The sequence below is a fragment of the Salvia miltiorrhiza genome, chromosome 4 (assembly GCF_028751815.1).
Source record: "Salvia miltiorrhiza cultivar Shanhuang (shh) chromosome 4, IMPLAD_Smil_shh, whole genome shotgun sequence".
NCBI classification, from domain to species: domain Eukaryota; kingdom Viridiplantae; phylum Streptophyta; class Magnoliopsida; order Lamiales; family Lamiaceae; genus Salvia; species Salvia miltiorrhiza.
In genome coordinates, this window is record NC_080390.1 from 21,932,191 (window position 1) to 21,948,750 (window position 16,560).

The window sequence follows — 16,560 nt, forward strand, 5'->3', positions numbered from 1 at the left end:
ACTGCCCGTGCAGTGGTTAGACCAAATGGCATGACAACGAATTCATAGTGACCATATCTTGTGCGGAAAGCAGTCTTGGGTATATCCTCCGGTCTGATATTCAGCTGGTGGTACCCAGACCTTAAATCTATTTTTGAGAATACACTGGCTCCCTTGAGTTGATCAAACAAATCATCTATCCTTGGGAGAGGGTATTTGTTTTTAAGCGTCAGTTTGTTCAACTCTCTATAATCAATGCACATCCTCATGGTTCCATCTTTCTTTTTGACAAAGAGTACAGGCGCTCCCCAAGGCGAGACACTGGGCCTGATGAAACCCAAGTCCAAGAGTTCTTGTAGTTGCACCTTCAATTCTTGTAATTCCTTTGGGGCCATCTTGTACGGTGCCTTTGATACTGGGGCAGATCCAGGTTCTAGATCAATGGTGAAATCTAGTTGCATGTCTGGAGGTAGTCCTGGCAATATTTCAGGAAAAACTTCTGGAAAGTCTCGGACTATTGCCACATCTTCCACCCTTTTGTCATCACTAGCTTCCCCGTTTAGGTAGACGAGATAAGTTGTGCTTCCTTCTTTCATCATCTCTTTTCTGGCTTGCAATGCGGATATCACGGTACTCTTTTCTTCATACCGATGCCGTGAAGTTCTGTTGGTTCTTTTCCAGGTGGTCGAAGAGAAATCTTTCGTTCATTACAAAGGATGGTGGCGTAATTCTCAGCTAACCAGTCCATTCCTAAGATCATATCTACGTCCCACATGAGCAGAATATTAAGATTATTCGCTACCATCTTAAGTTCTCCCATTTCAAATTCTACGTTCGAGCAAACATGAGTGGTAGTAGATCTTCCTCCTGGGGGTGTAGTGATTCTTAAGGCACACTTAGCTCGTTCTGATTTGATTTCTAAGGTATCTACGCAAGGGGCAGAAATAAAAGAATGCGAGGCACCAGTATCGAACAGAATCATAATGGAAAAACCCTTAAGCTTGCCCATACCTGCCAGGTTTCCCTGGTTTTTCTCGGGCTGGTTTTGGGTGATAGCAAAGGCTCTTGCCTGCTGCGGCAGTTGTTGCGGCTACTTCTGTTGCTGTTGGCGCTGTTGGTGCTGGTGTTGGTGTTGCTGCTGGTGTGGTTGTTGTTGGCGGGGCTGGTGTTGCCCTTGAACTGCTCGCAGGGGCTGGGCACAAGTGGCCCTAATTGCCGCGCCCTGCTGTTTGTTGGGGCACTGAGAGGAGTAGTGGCCCTTCTGGCCACACGTGTAGCAACTGTCAGTTCCAGCCCTACAGACACCACAATGTGGTTTGTTTCATTTTGGACAAAGGGGAACTTCATTTTATCTTTGGTTGCCCCCGGCCGGGGCAGGGCCTTGTTGCTTCCCTTGTCCTTGTTGCTGATATTGTCCAAACGGCGCACTTCCTTGCCATGGCCTCTTGTTAGTCTGGTTTTCACTCCCTCCCTGGTCGTTCCAGTTGCGCTTCCCTTTAAAGTTCTGAGGGCGTGCAGGTGGGTTGACTGGCGCTGAGGTCTGTGACGGAGCCAACTTTTCCACTGGCATCGCAGCTTCGATCTCCAGTGCCCTGTTCAAAGACTCAGTGTATGAGAGTCCACCATGACTAGCTAGAGTCATCCGAATCTCGTGCCTCAGACCGGCACAAAATTTCTCCGCCATTTTCTCATCAGTATCCACCTGCTGTGGAGCATAACGTGATAGATCGCAGAACTCTCTGTCATATTCTGTCACTGTCTTCTTTTCCTGTTTCAGGCTATAGAACTCAGCCTCCTTCTTCTTCCTGTAGCTTTTGGGGATATACTTATCGTATAACCCAGTCTTAAAGTCTTCCCAAGTATAGGCTGCCCATTGCTCGGGAGTCAGAGTCTTTCGGCGGGCTTCCCACCAAAAGTCAGCCGATCCGGCTAGTTGGAAAGACACGCACGAGAGTCGCTCCTCTTCTGTGCAGTGTAGAAAGGTGAAAATACGCTCCAAAGCGCGTATCCAAGCTTCGGCCTCGGCTGGGTCGCCTGTCCCAGTGAACGTGGGTGGATTCTGTCGAAGAAAAAGTTCTTCAGTTCTTCTAGCAGGGGGTGGAGGGGGTGGGGTAGGTTCCATGTCGTTTCGCGGTCCTTCTGGTATTTCATCGCGATTTCCATCGTTGTTAACGTTTCTCCTAGCGGGGCGACCTCGTTTAGGCGGCATTCTGCAAATTACAAAACACCTATTTTAACACATTCTATACGGGAGTCTCTAAGGCAATTAATAAAGAACTGCTGGTCCAAAATGACTTATCATAACTTCCAAAAACAAAGATATTAACAGGAACCGTTGCATACACGAGTCACATTATTCATAGATACTACATCCTTAACTGACTTGTGAAGAGTAAAACCCGTAGAGAAACATAAAACATACGCGAGATTGTCGCAAAAAGCCCATGCTAGGGTCATATATTTCATGGAAAAATGCCTCTACGAGGACTTTTACATCATCACCTCAACTCGAAGAAAAAGTCTATCCAAGTACTCCATATGATGTACCGGTTTACTAGCTAAGCAATCACAAAAGGTACTCAGTCACGGAACGTCCTAGAGATCAACGTTTCCGTACTAAGGCTAGCTAATGACAACAAATAAAAAGTCATAGGGTTACAAAAACATCAGAACGAATCATCGTTTCCGGAATACACCCATAAGCTAAAACTATCAGATCTGCGAACCCTGAGTCGCGGTACGGCTGCTCCTCGGTGATGCCAGGGGGTCCTCCTCCGGATCCCCCTCGGGATCCTCCTCCTCCTCCTCGCTGGGCGACAGGGTCTCTCCCTGACCTTCACCCGTCTTCAACATGATCTGGGTTGTGCGGAAGATGTCGTCCGCAATCTCACGGATCGGATCGTCCTTGGTGCGGATTCTGGCCGTGGCACGAGGCTCAGTCGGGGCTGGAGGTGGCAACGGCTCGGGGCGAGTAATCCTCCTCATCGCGCCATACGGTGCCGTATCATCACCCTCCTGCATAGGGGCTTTACCCCTATCTAGGAACTCCCTCATGTTGGCCATGACCCTGTCGATGTCTGCCATGGCCGCCGCAAGCTCTGCGTCTTCCGTGGGTATCGGTGGTGGTGGAGGAGTAGTTGCCCGGAGAGCTGAGTCGGGAGGCGACGGAAAATCCCTACGAGCCCGTGGACGAGAAGGGCCTGCCTCGTCATCGTGCCTACCACGGTGCCCTAGAACTGAGGCACGTGGTGGAGGGTCTTTTGGCAAGGCTATCGGGGGCTCGGGTGCAGCAGCGGGTGCCTCAGTGGGTAAAGGCGTCCCTACCTGTACGTAGTCTCCTGGGAGGATGTAGGGCCCTAGAGGGGCGCTGCCCCACAAGGTGAAACAGGCCTGAAGCTCCGCAATGATACTAGGGAAGTCTCCCACGAGGTCGTGGTAATGCTCCCGGCGAAAGATGTAGTGGGCAGAGATCTGCCTAGCCCATCCCTGCCACTCAGAAGGTAACAGCAAGATCAACCTTAGGATGCCGTCATACCCTGACACTCCGTGTGCACTCGCCTCGACCCAGTGTCTGTGAAAACCCGCGAGGAACTGTCCGAGGTTATCCCCGTGACATGGGGCATAAGTGCGGTAGGACCGCTCGACCTCCTTTGGACTAGCCCACGGGGGAAATGGTCGTCGTCGAGTAAAGACAGTCCTCGCCATCTAACAAAAGAAGTTCTATCTTCAAAAGTAACACGCGACAATTATCTAAAAGCGATAAGGTTCCAAACGTCTATACTTGGCAATCAAGAATCGGTTCGAAAATCATAACTTGTAAAATCTAGACATCACAACATCATCTAAATCTAGTTTTCAAGCACATGTCATAGAGGTCCTTAATACTTAATCACAGATTAAGAATTCGACAATCATAAAGTTCTAGTGTTAAAGTCTACCGATCTTACGGCTTGTCATGCGATGATGATGTACTCTCCTATGTTCCATCGTGAGAGTGAGTATGTATATAACTTAATAGTTCTAAGTTCTTGTGATTCATACAATAATCATACTTATTCATGCTTCATGCATTTCAAGAAATTAACTTAATAAAACTTGGAAGCACTTACCATAACCTCCGTTGAGCGTGACGAGATGTAGTGCCAAGCTTTTGGTCAACTCGTTCAAAAGTATATTGACTTACTTAATCTAGGCTCAACTTAGAAGGAATGATTAGTATTCAGAGCAGAAGAAACGCTCTGATACCATTCTATCACGACCGCACTTGCTAAGGATAGCAAATTCGGGGAAACCGCGACTAGGGGAGGGAATTTAGGAGCGGGATTAGAAAGGGGCATGCTTAGCTTCTTGATGACTCGACTTTGTATAAGGGAAACAATCGAAATAACTAGATATTAACGAAGGCCACAAGGGGACCGTACATAATATTATCCAAAAAATGGTACTTAAGGAGTTCGAGTACATTGTTAAATAATACATATTGTTTGACGAATGACATAATATCTTAGCAAATATCAGTGTTCGCAGCGGAAAAACAACCAATCGAGTATTTGTATGAAGACATATACTCCACTCTGAGGTTCTCGTCCTAGATTGACAAAAGCTCCGCTTGCACACTACATCCCCGATCACAGCTCAACCTGCACATTTAGAAATACATGCAGGGCTAAGTACGGGAGTACTTAGTGGACACTTGCCGAAATATACATACATGCATAGTATTTTATTGTCAAGCCTTACAACAGTAGTAAGATACGAGGGTTTTCCTTTAAAGACTCGTATTTACCAAAAATAATATCATTTCTTTCATCAATAACCCACGCAGGCATTTTAATATCATTAATCACCATATCAGTAACTCGTGCCGAGAGGGAGGCCTCCCTCTGCGGACACTATGATCGGCCAATCCGCTAGATAACTCACGATCACAAAGGTGTACACTAATTCCGAAGGGATTTGCGGTCCCATCCAGTATCCGAATTCGATTAACATCAGATAGGCAATTAATAACAAAACATAAAGCATTTAGGCATTGACAATATCATTCAAATTCATAAGCATAAAGTCGTAACAATTCTATAATATGGTTTTAGTTTATACGTAAGAAAGCCCACCTGGTAGTGGAGACTCACGACTAAGCCTTAAACTCTTGCGTTTAACCTTGATTCGAAAAAGAAATAACGTAAGGTCTTAGTCCGAGGAAATTCTCAAATAAATGAGGATGCGTAATGTAATTATGCATGGCTCATATTCATTTTTTAAACAATTAACCCAACTAGGTTCCGTCCCATGAAGTCAAGTAATTAACTACATTGATTCGTTCTCATTAGGGTGTTCTAACTGCCAGTAAAACATAATAATCTCCCTTCGTGTAAGCAAGGGAAAGAAAATAATAAAGATTTAAACACCCTATGTTCTCTTCTCTCTCTCTCTCTCTCGGTCTGCTCTGCTTCTTCGCTTTTGAAGCTCAATATACTCGATACTTTGAGTGATAGCAATTATTATTTGACATGCGATTATATTGCAATAAGGATCCGTGTCCTGCTAATAATAGGATGATAATATCCTCTCGAGGAACTTAATAAGTTTATCGTATTAAACCCTGCAGATGGAATTAGTTCCGATACGATAATAAGTTTAAGTGGTAGCACTCGAGATGTCGTTTATAATTAAACGACTGATTAATTAATTAATCGATTGTCAGAGGAATTAATTAATTAATGGATATTAGATATCTTAAACACGAGGATTAATTAAGTCTAATGCTAGCCCCGACTCACCTAAAGAATAAAGAGGTAATTCAGTATTAATTTTTTAGTGGAATAAATTAATACTTGTGTATCGATTTTATTCTGATTCTGGGCTGAATAAGAAAATCGAGCACTGGGAGGCCAAACTTTATTCAAGTTAGTAGATCCCCGCTTGGCCCAATAAATGCGTAATTCCATAAGGGAGCGTCCCTTCTCATTAATTCTCTCTTGGGCTCTATTTAGTTTAATTATGTTTATATTATGGGCTTATTATTTAGGTATGGCTAATACCTAGTATAAATAATAAGAAAGCCCTAAACCTAATCACTTGAGCATTAATGTATGAGCAGAAAAAGAGAGAGTTCTGTGAGAGCAGTGGGAGACGTAATTCCTAGAAGGTGGAAAGGACTTGAAGATCGTAGCCACCCTACGTCAAGTCTTGCCGTGAGAACAAGTTGGAAGATCAACACTAGAGTCTCTCATCGTCGGATTTGCAAGTAAGTCTTGTTCACTTGTAATAGGCACGAATGGTTTTTGTATGATTCGATTGGTATCCGAAATTGGTCATGGGCACGTGAATCATATGTCAAAATATGGTTCCTACAGTCAGGTCCTTTTGGAGTTTGGGGACAGTGACCTTGATGTGTATAAGTTCGGCAACATGTGAGAAGTGTTATTGTTGGATTCTGCGAAGCCTGTGAAGTAGAACACCTATTCGAACATCCTATTCTGCCATGTCAGCATTCAGGGTGGACTCCACTTCAAGCAGCTTTTTAAAGAACTTGGTGCCGTAGATATCTTGGCGCTCTTTCTCATGCTTGAGTTGCTCGATCTCAGTTTGTTGGTCTGAGATTACATCCAACAGCATCTGAATTGGATCTTCAGTTCCTTTAGGAATCTCGAAGACAACTTTTTTTGGTTCATTTGCTTTCCAGACAGTGATCCGACTATATGTCTCGTCATCAGTGTCATAAATCAGATAAGGCTTTCGTGTGATTTCAATGTGCTCAACAGGCAGCTCTGGAGGAATGTGTGGTGCCCTGGATTTATTCTTGGATGACGAAACTCTTTGAGATGAAGTGAAAGGAGCAGCTTCAGTTGTTTGGACAGTGCGTCCAGAAGAAGCATCAGTTAGCTTCTTGGAAGAAGGATTAGAAGCCATATCAGCAGATGCATCCTTGGAGGATTCTGTGGATGTTTGACCAGCAGGAATGACCTGTACATCATCTGTAAAGTTGAGTGGAAAGTAGGGAAGTCTATAAATTTGGTTGACTTCCTCTTCTTGAGCAGGATCAGCAGATGATTCTTATGGTGTGGATGACTGCATAAGTTTATCAGTTGCGTCCTCGACATATCCTTCAGTAGTAGACGGAACATCAATTGTTATGTTTTCCACCACAGGAGAATCAGTAGAGACTCCAGTCTGGTCAAAGTTCATCAGTTGTTGTTCTTCATCAGTAGGATAATGGATGGGTTTAGTTATCGGTGAAGCTTGCTGATCTGGGGCTACAAAACCAGTAGATACAGGGGTTTTAGTAGGCTCTGCTTCAGTTGAACAACTGATGGGTTCAGTCATCGGTTGATCTTGTGTTGTAGAAACTGGGGTTTCTTGAAAAGCAGGTTCTGAGGCAGGAGTTTCTTGAGGAATGGCTACAGAACTTGGAGATTGTTGAACATGATCAGCAGAAACATAAGTTTCTTGAAGAGCAGCATCAGTGGGCTCTTTGACAACTTTGGATGTGGAAGTCCCTGCATCTGTGTGAGTGGTCAAGGGACCTCTTGTGAAGCCTTGTGACTTAAGATAGTCTAAGGCAAACTTATCAAAACCATAGATGACATTCCACAATTTAGGAAAGTCGAAGATGCTGTACAAATTGGCTTCTTTAAAAACAAAGGAGTTATCGTTTTTAACAAGAATGAGTTCATTCATCTGAGAACGAGGTACATTTTTTAGGAAGGTGAAAGCGAGAAGTCTACGAAGGTTTTTATAGACTTCGAGGGAGGTATCAAAGCTGGGGAGCAATAGATTTAGGTGTTGAGTAGCATCCCACTTGGCTTCTGCTCTCAAGGCTGCAACAGCCTTCTGTTGTTCTGTAGTGCCAAAACGAACTGGCACAGGGGAGGATGATTGTACTTCTTTTCCCTTGGTTTTAGGTTCGGGCTGAGACTTGGAGGTGTGTTTGGAAGTAAGTTTGGATGTTGACTTTGAGACAGATTTGGAAGAGGTCTTTTTGGGTGTAGAGCGTGGGTGGCGAGGCACGTTTGTGGTAGTAACAGAAGAAATAATGGATGGAATTTGAGTGGGGGTAGTTGAAGGCCTGGGACAAGATTCAGTTGGAGCCTCAAGGGATTCAGTCTCAACTGTTTGAGGTGAAGAGATGGACTGATTTTGGCTTTGGGATTCTCTTCTTCGATTCAAACTTTGGAAGGCTTTGATTTGCTGAGTGGCGATTTCGGCAGCATTTCAGCTTGTGTATTTGAATCGATGAAGATTGAAGTGATCCTCGAGCTCTATTTATAGGAGAGACCTTGAATAGATCCGTTGGCGGAGATAGTCTTCAAGAATTCATCCGTTGGAGAGTAATTCGAATTTTGCTGAGGCTTCAATCTTCGAGGTTCCTTGTTTGGTGAGAAACGGCTACTCAGGTACAGGAGGTAAGGCGCCTCTGAAAAGGTAATCACCAAAAAGGAATGCTCTGTAGAGAAAGGACGATCCTCTGTATCTCTGCATTTAATGCGGCTGTACTTTGAAGGCATGGCTTCCTTTTAATGTTGGAGTTTCAGTCCGAGGAAGAATGCCAACTAATACTTGACTTTAGTATCAGTCCGCTGATTCCACGTAGCCAGCATTAGATGAATCAGTCATGACTGATTCTTAAGTTGAGAAACTCGTTCTAGTCAAATATCAGTATTTTGACTACTGCTTTAATCGCGAGCATCAGTCGAGTTCTTCAGTCTTCAGTCTTCAGTCTTCAGTCCTTCGTTCTTCATTCTTCATTCCTCCGGTCTTCAGTCTTCGGTCTTCAGAACACTAGCTAAACTAAAAAAAGAACTCCAACACTTGAGTTCAAAAAGTTCTAGTCTATTACAAAGAAAACTTAAGGATTTTGGTATCATCAAAACTAAGGCTAGGATATTTCATTAAGTTCCCAACACTCACCCATAGTAAATCAAAGTTATACATAAATTTATAGATACACCTTAAATCTTATTAAGGCTTAGGTCTTGTTAAGTCACCAAGATCCTGATTCTTTACTTAGGTCGAATAGAATAATACTCCCTCCGTCCCACTTCAATTGGCACACTTGCCTTTTTTATTTGTCCCACTTCAATTGGCACTTTCCAAAAATAGCATGTGGTCCCTACCTTCTCTACACACATTAAACAAATGGCCCCCACCCACTTTACACACTCAACCCTTTATTCTTAATCTTCGTGCCCAAAGTAAAAGTGTCAATTGAAGTGGGACGGAGGGAGTACATTTGATTGTGATCCTATCAATACGGTTACACGCACCAATATAGACAAGTAGCCAAGATAAAATACTTTCATCTATACTGCAACTTAAACCGATAACTCGTCCTAGAGTCGTCTCGGTTGTGATCAATTTTTTATATCTCATAAAGTTATTTCAATTATATGGTCTTCTGTGATCTACAACACACCATATAATCTACTTATATAGAAATAATTGGACATACATATGTAATTATGGATAATTCGGATAGGAGATAAGATAGTGAACTTAGGAATCTTTGTATACAAGCATAAAAGTTCTTACTTTTTCAATATACAAATCCAACACAACATAGAAAACTATTTTCAGCATTCTGATCTTAAACCGACTATTGATTAAGCTGAAAAGTTGACTAAGAAAGTTTTTGTAAAGCGAGTAATTTAACCATAACATTCCGTATAAGTTAGTTATCAGACCAACTTACCAGTTTACGAGCAGTCAGTAAGATCGCTAATTGAACTAACAATTAGAACATATTTATCTGGATATCAGTCAGTTTAACTTTGGTTAAACTGATTGCACAAAATCAATTGACTCTATTCAAAACACAATACTTTAAAAAGCAAACAAAAATGTTGTAATTGTGTATCGCCCCCCATATACACTAGTACGCACTCGTTGGGGACCAACAGTCACCTTATCAGATTCTTAGGTGAATTTTATTTCTCAACTTCACCCAATAAAAAGACATTGTTCCACTTAAAATCTGGTGAAATGACTCATCGTTCCATCACTGGATTTTGTATAGTAGAACATTTTTTAGAAACTATGAAAATTGGGGAATTTTTAAATTGAAAATAAAAGTTGAATTTTTTTTTTTAAAACATTGAAAGTTAGGATACAAAATATGTGTGATTAACCCAATATATTAATATTCGGTTGTCTAGATTTCTAAAGTCATACAATATTGAATAATAACACATAATGATCACGAACATGATGGTCGCAGTGGTGTTGTGCCTATAGACGCTCCACATCCAACTGAACCTGCGTCTGAGCATTCATCTGAGAATTCATCTAAGCCTATTCTGTCTATACTCGGAGTGGAGGAGCATGCATCTAAGGCGTCTCTGTTTATAGTTGCGCCTATAGACGCTCTTCCTCCAACTGAGCCTACATTTGAACCTTCATCTGAGCCTTCATCTGAGCCTTTTCTGTCTATAGTCGTGGTGGAGGAGCCTGCATCTAAGGCTTCTCTGTTTATAGTTGGGCCTTCAACTACCCTTGCACCTTTATCAGTTTCTTGTAGTGTTCCTTCATTTTCTCCTCCACCACTGCCACCTCCACTACTACTACTATTATTATGATGTATAATGTTGTTTTGCATTTCTGATGGTAACGACAAGTCTATTCGCCCCTGCGTCTCTACCCTAGTGCTACTACAACTATGGCTACTTGCATTTTGTGACTCCACCCTAGTGCAACTTCTATGGATAGTGTTGTTTTGGTTGGACAACGACAAGTTTATCTGTTCCTCAGCCTCCATCCTACGACCATCAGGCGCTTCCATCTCCTCCTCAACCACTCTATCGTTAATGCCACTCTGCACTACTGGTGACGGCGGAATGTCTATTCGAGCTTCATTCTCCACATTTTGCGTTAACAACTCAGATGTTTTAATTTCCTTGCCTTTTCCCCACAATACAATATACAGTCCACCTACGATCAAAATAGCTCCAATAACCCTACCGTACAAAAAAAGAGAGTAAATAAATAATCAACAATAGATCAACAATCTTTATCAAGATGTGAAATGCATTTGTTAAGTATAATTTATATCCCACAAAAAACCTCTTTACTAAAAGAAAATAAAATCAATTTTTTTTCAAAAATGAGCGTTTTTGAAGTGAAAACATAAGTTGGAGGACATTTTCTAGAAAAAGGGTATAGTCAAAAATACCAACTATGATTAACCCTTTTCAAAATACCAGATTATTTATTCTAAACTACTTCTACACATTTTGCACATCATTCGCCACTTTGTTTTACTACATAAAGTTAGAAGCAACCTTTGGCATAAAGTAAAGGCGATTGCAAACTTGCCCACTAGTTTTGAAATGCAATATGCTCTTTCAGTTCAACTACTAGTGAATTTTATCTTGTGCTAATCAACACAAAAACGCGACCAACATAAAAATGAAGACATACATTCCGAGATGCAGTTTTTCCTCCAAGAAGAGAGAGCCCCCCAAAGCCACCATCACAAGCATCAGAGGTTGAAATATTGACACAAACAATGGCCCTCTCGCCCGCACGCACCACGCCACCAAGGTAAACATCATGCCGGAACCAAGAATTCCCTATCGCAATTTTAAAAATAATATAAATAGATGAAAATAGTATATGTTAATTCATTCTTATTAAGATAAATTGAAATTTTGAGTTTATCCTATAGTTTTTATAATTCTATTGATTCATATTTTATTAGAAGGATGAGATTAAAGAAAAGAAAAACATAGTTATATGTTTTTTCAATTATGAAAAATAATCACTCTCAAAGCTATAAAATCGTATCAAGATCAAACTTACAGAGATAGCTACTGTGAAGAGCCTAATATCCCATCCCATATTCCACTGGGTCCAGTCCCTCTCCACGCACAATGCGAACGCGATAGCTTGAATGGATGCCACCACGGCCATCATGGCAGTAATGGAGTAAGGGCACGGATACTCCTCCACCGCCTTAGCCTGTCACATGTATAATTTTTCATTGACCAAACTAATAAAATATCCACAAAGGTAAAAAAAAAAAATAGTTAATCTTATTATTTTTATTATCATCAATCATCATCATCATCATCATCATCATCATTATTATGTTTTGCATCTCCATGTTTCGGTTTTTAAAAAAAAAACGCCTCCAACTTTTATTTTCTATTAAAAAACTCGGAACTTTCAACTTTAATTGAAAAATATTATGTTATACAAAATCTGTCGACTAAATGATGAGTCTACTTATTGGATTCTTATATGTGGAACTTTTTTTTTTCCACCTCTCACATTAAAACGACATTGTTTAACCTAGGAATCTGATGAAGTGTTCATCATTCCGTTGTCAATTTTGTATAGCGGGATATTTTCTAAAATCGCTGAAAGTTAGAGACATCTTTTGGAAAATGATAAAAGTTGAGAACAAACCATGATTAACTCTATTATATATAATTCATAATCATGAAGCTCATTAGCGGGAAATTAACCCTATGTTGCCTATAATTCTAAACCACAAAGAGTGTGAATGACCCAATTCAACCTACAATTTACAATCAAAATGCTTCATAATCATAACTGTGAACAGGCCCAGACTCTATTTTGCCTACAATTCACGATCAAAATGCTTCTTAGTCGTATTGAATCTATTTTACCTTACACTTTACAATCATGAAGCTCATCGTTAGACGTGAATTGACTATATTTCTCATTAATTCTCAACCACAAAGCATCTAATTAGTTGTGAATTTATTCTATTTTACCTATAATTCACGATCAAAATGCTTCTTTGTCGTGAATTGATTCTATTACCTACAATTCACAACCAAAAAGCTTCTTAGACGTGAACTGGCCTTATTTTGACTACAATTCAAAATCACAAAACTTCATGAATTAAGCACAAATTAATAATTTAAGCCAAAAAATAACAATTTTGATTATGTTTTTTTATGTGTGGTTATTAACTCATTCTTTGATGCATACTAATCATAATCTGCAAATGGAAACAAGCATACCTGAACAATCAACCAGAGAGAGTAACAGAAACAGCTAGCGAGTGACATAGCCGCTCCGAAAACATATCTAAGGCCGCCGTGTTGAGTGTGCGGCAAGCCAGATTGATGATGATGAGTTGTAGTAGTTTCCAGAAGGTTTATGTTTGTGTTCCAAGGTTGCAGCTCCACTCCTTTGTAGAATGTTAGTACCATTGCTCCACCTATTCCTAGCATGGTTCCCAAAACTTTTGCTTTGCCTGCTGCGCCTATTCCATGCAAGCCTTTCTAATCTTGAAACATTTATATCAGTATCATACATATATGCATGCCTTTTTACTAAGTTTAATTAGATTGATTTGCATGGCTAATTACCTCAAACAGATGGCTACCACGAATGTGATGGCCGGAATAAGATTGGTCATGGCAGAGGCGAACGTAGCAGAAGTTAGAACTAGGGCCTTTAAGTAGAGGTTTTGCCCCAGAGATCCCCTGAAAACAAAATTCAGTCACACTTTAATTAATTAATTTATGTCTCTAACTTCCACTGCTTTTTAACTCACATTTTCACTTTACAAATTCCTAAACAATTTTTTCTTTTTCAAATGAATTTTGCCGTATGGTAATGTAAGAGAGAGATACCCGAATAAACCACAAAGAAATCCGTATAAGGCTATCTTCCGGGTAAATTTTGGCCTTTTTTTCCTGAAATATGAGATACCAAAGCAAAGATTTAGAAGCATGACCGTTTGCCAACTCACCAGTTAAATAACAACTCGTTTTTTATCTGAATCCTTAGGCTAAGTTTTTTTTTAATCCCGCTTAGTTACTTGACGCATAGTATTATTTAACAAAAAAGTACTAATATTTTCTAAAAAAATATAAATTCTTATAGCGATTCATCATTTCTAATTAATAAATATGGACTAATTTTTTTTTTTAAAAAACGTAGTATGAACTCTAACAAGAATTTGAAAACTATACATTATAATACTAAAGAACAAAAATTATTGATAATTACATCAGCAGCTAAGTATATAATCCTGCCTAATGACTAATTACTAGTAGCTAATCTAATATGACCAAAGTCCCAATAATATTATGATCGACTCAATTAACGAATTAGTTGGCACTAAAATCTGGCAAGTGACTGAATTTCTAAGTTTAATTAGTTTGGTAGAAATTAGGATATTTCAAATAAAAATAAAGAAATGTGGATCAAATCAGAAGGATAAGGGAATTCGAACCATAAGAAATTAAGACTCTGACAAATCTTGGGAATGAAATGATTAATAACATGGTAAGTGGAATGAATGGCTATTCTCATACGAGTAGGAACGATGACTCCTAACAAAAAAATTACCAAGCAAAAAAAAGAATGAAATTATAAATCATTCTGCTAAGTATGTTCTAAGTTTCAGTTGGCCGAAATCAATTTCTACTCATGGATTTATAGACATCATGTTTCTAAAAAGGACAAATTTGACGCTTTAATTAGTCTGCTCAGCAATCTCTCCTAACTGAAAAAGAGAATCACTAGAATTAATTGTAAGTCCTAATGATGATATACAATCAACCCTAATTGCTAGTTATATTAACTACAAGTTAAAACAAAAAACTATTAATAATTGGAAATTCAGATAACGATACAAGCAACCACACTTATACTTGTTAGTTAAGAAAAAAAAAACCAAGAACTAAAACTTAGGATATCCTAACTTTTTAAGTAATGACATAGTTGATCCTATAGTTAATCACTATCGACTAAAATAAAAATAATTATATTCCTAATAATAATAATAATAATAATAATAATAATAATAATAATAATAATAATAATAATCATCATCATCATCATCATCATCATCATCATCATCATCATTAAATTTTTAACTAAAAAGTCATAACTAAAGCTAAAAACTTAAAATATTATAAAATCCCAACAATGGATTGATCGAGACTAGCTAACAAATGATTATTACTCTAAGAAACTAACAACTGAAGCGAGAAAAGAGAACTAGAAATAACTATGCGCCCCAACAATAAAAATATATATTCAATCCTAAATATTTTATATTAACTAAATAAAATTGAAAATACCAAAATGTTAAACTTAAAACAGCAAAAAAATTAAAATTAAAATAAATGAGTTTTAACTTGTAGTCGTGATCAAGAAATCAATTCTCAGAAAATAATAATAATAATAATAATGGAAGTAATGAATCTGAAGCTTGAATTAATTATTCCATCATGAAATTGCAATTAGCTAGTGATGCATGTTGTATGAGAAGAAGTAGCGAAAACGATGAATTAATTTGAAAAACAAAAACAAACAACCTTTCGGCAAAAAATGCAACAGGAAGAATAAAAGCAGCACCAAACAAAAATCTGTAGCCCACCAAAACCGAGAGATTCATGCCATCGTTTGCAGCCAGTTTGTAGCAAATGTTCACCACGCTATACACGGTTTCCACCAACACCATTACCAGAGCTGGCTTCGATTCATGCAAATTACTGCATTTCCCCATCTTCACAATTTTAATCTCATAATCTCTTAAATAAACAAACAATAAATTGAGTCAGGGTTTTTAATCACACCATGAAATCTTCAAAATATTTGTATGTGTATATAAATAGAGAGATATATATATATATATAACTACATAGGTAGATTTGTATTTGTAGCTAGAGAGAAACGGGGGGATTGGGTGGGTGCCGGTGGGAGCTAGTCTCTTGGAGATTGTGGTTGAATATTGAGGGAAAGTCAATTAGTATTTGTAAGTAGTTGAGAAATGTAATTTTAGTTGTCAATGAAATTGGAATCATTGTTTCAAAAAAATTTATGTGTTATTATGTTTTATTATTATATCTAATTTTTATAAAAGTAAAATTTATTATAATAATATAATTTACATATGGGGTGAGCGTTTGGAGCTTGAAATTCAGTGTACCAAATTTGATGTCTCATTTAATGTAGGTTAGAGTTGAATTCAACCTCTTATTTTTTGTTGTTTCTTTATAAATATTTTCATATATATTTTTGGTTTGGTCTGTTTGAGTATTGTGTAGGTTGTTCCTTATTTTATTATTTTTTTAGAGAAGGTTGTTCCTATTTTGAAGGAAGAGATCAAAGTGATTGAAAAAGTTGTGGAGTAGTCACAAAAAATATGTCGTGGCAGAAGCATGAAAGTTATGCACATTCAAGTAAGATGTTGTGGAGATCAAGTTCCACGATTGAGAACGTGGAGATGAAGAATACTTGTTGAACAATGTGGAGAAGATGAGTGCAAAGCTTGCACGTGGGGGTGTTTTGTTAGCTAGAGAAACTTGAGGGTCTATTATGCAAATATTCCTAAAAATTGTTATAACAAAGTCGCTACACGTTTTATGCTTAACAGTGTCGTTTTGTTGCACGCTTTTATGAGTTAGTTATGGTTGTGTTTCTTCTTCTTCCAGTTAGGTAATTCATTGTACACTGAGAGATATTGTAGAGTGAATCGTGAGAGTTGATGTTTGTAATTTTGAGTTTCGTTTCTTGAGATTCCGAGCTTGTAATATTGTAACTCCGGCGAAGCCTCCGACATCAGTAATAAGATACTCTTAACCCTCTGTGGAC

At 39.0% G+C, this 16,560-nt stretch overlaps 1 pseudogene; it reads right to left on the bottom strand.

Annotated features, from left to right (window-relative positions):
- Positions 1 to 10,103: 10,103 nt before the first annotated feature.
- On the bottom strand, positions 10,104 to 15,574 carry LOC131019399 (WAT1-related protein At1g68170-like; annotated as a pseudogene).
- Between the last annotated feature and the right edge of the window lie 986 nt (positions 15,575 to 16,560).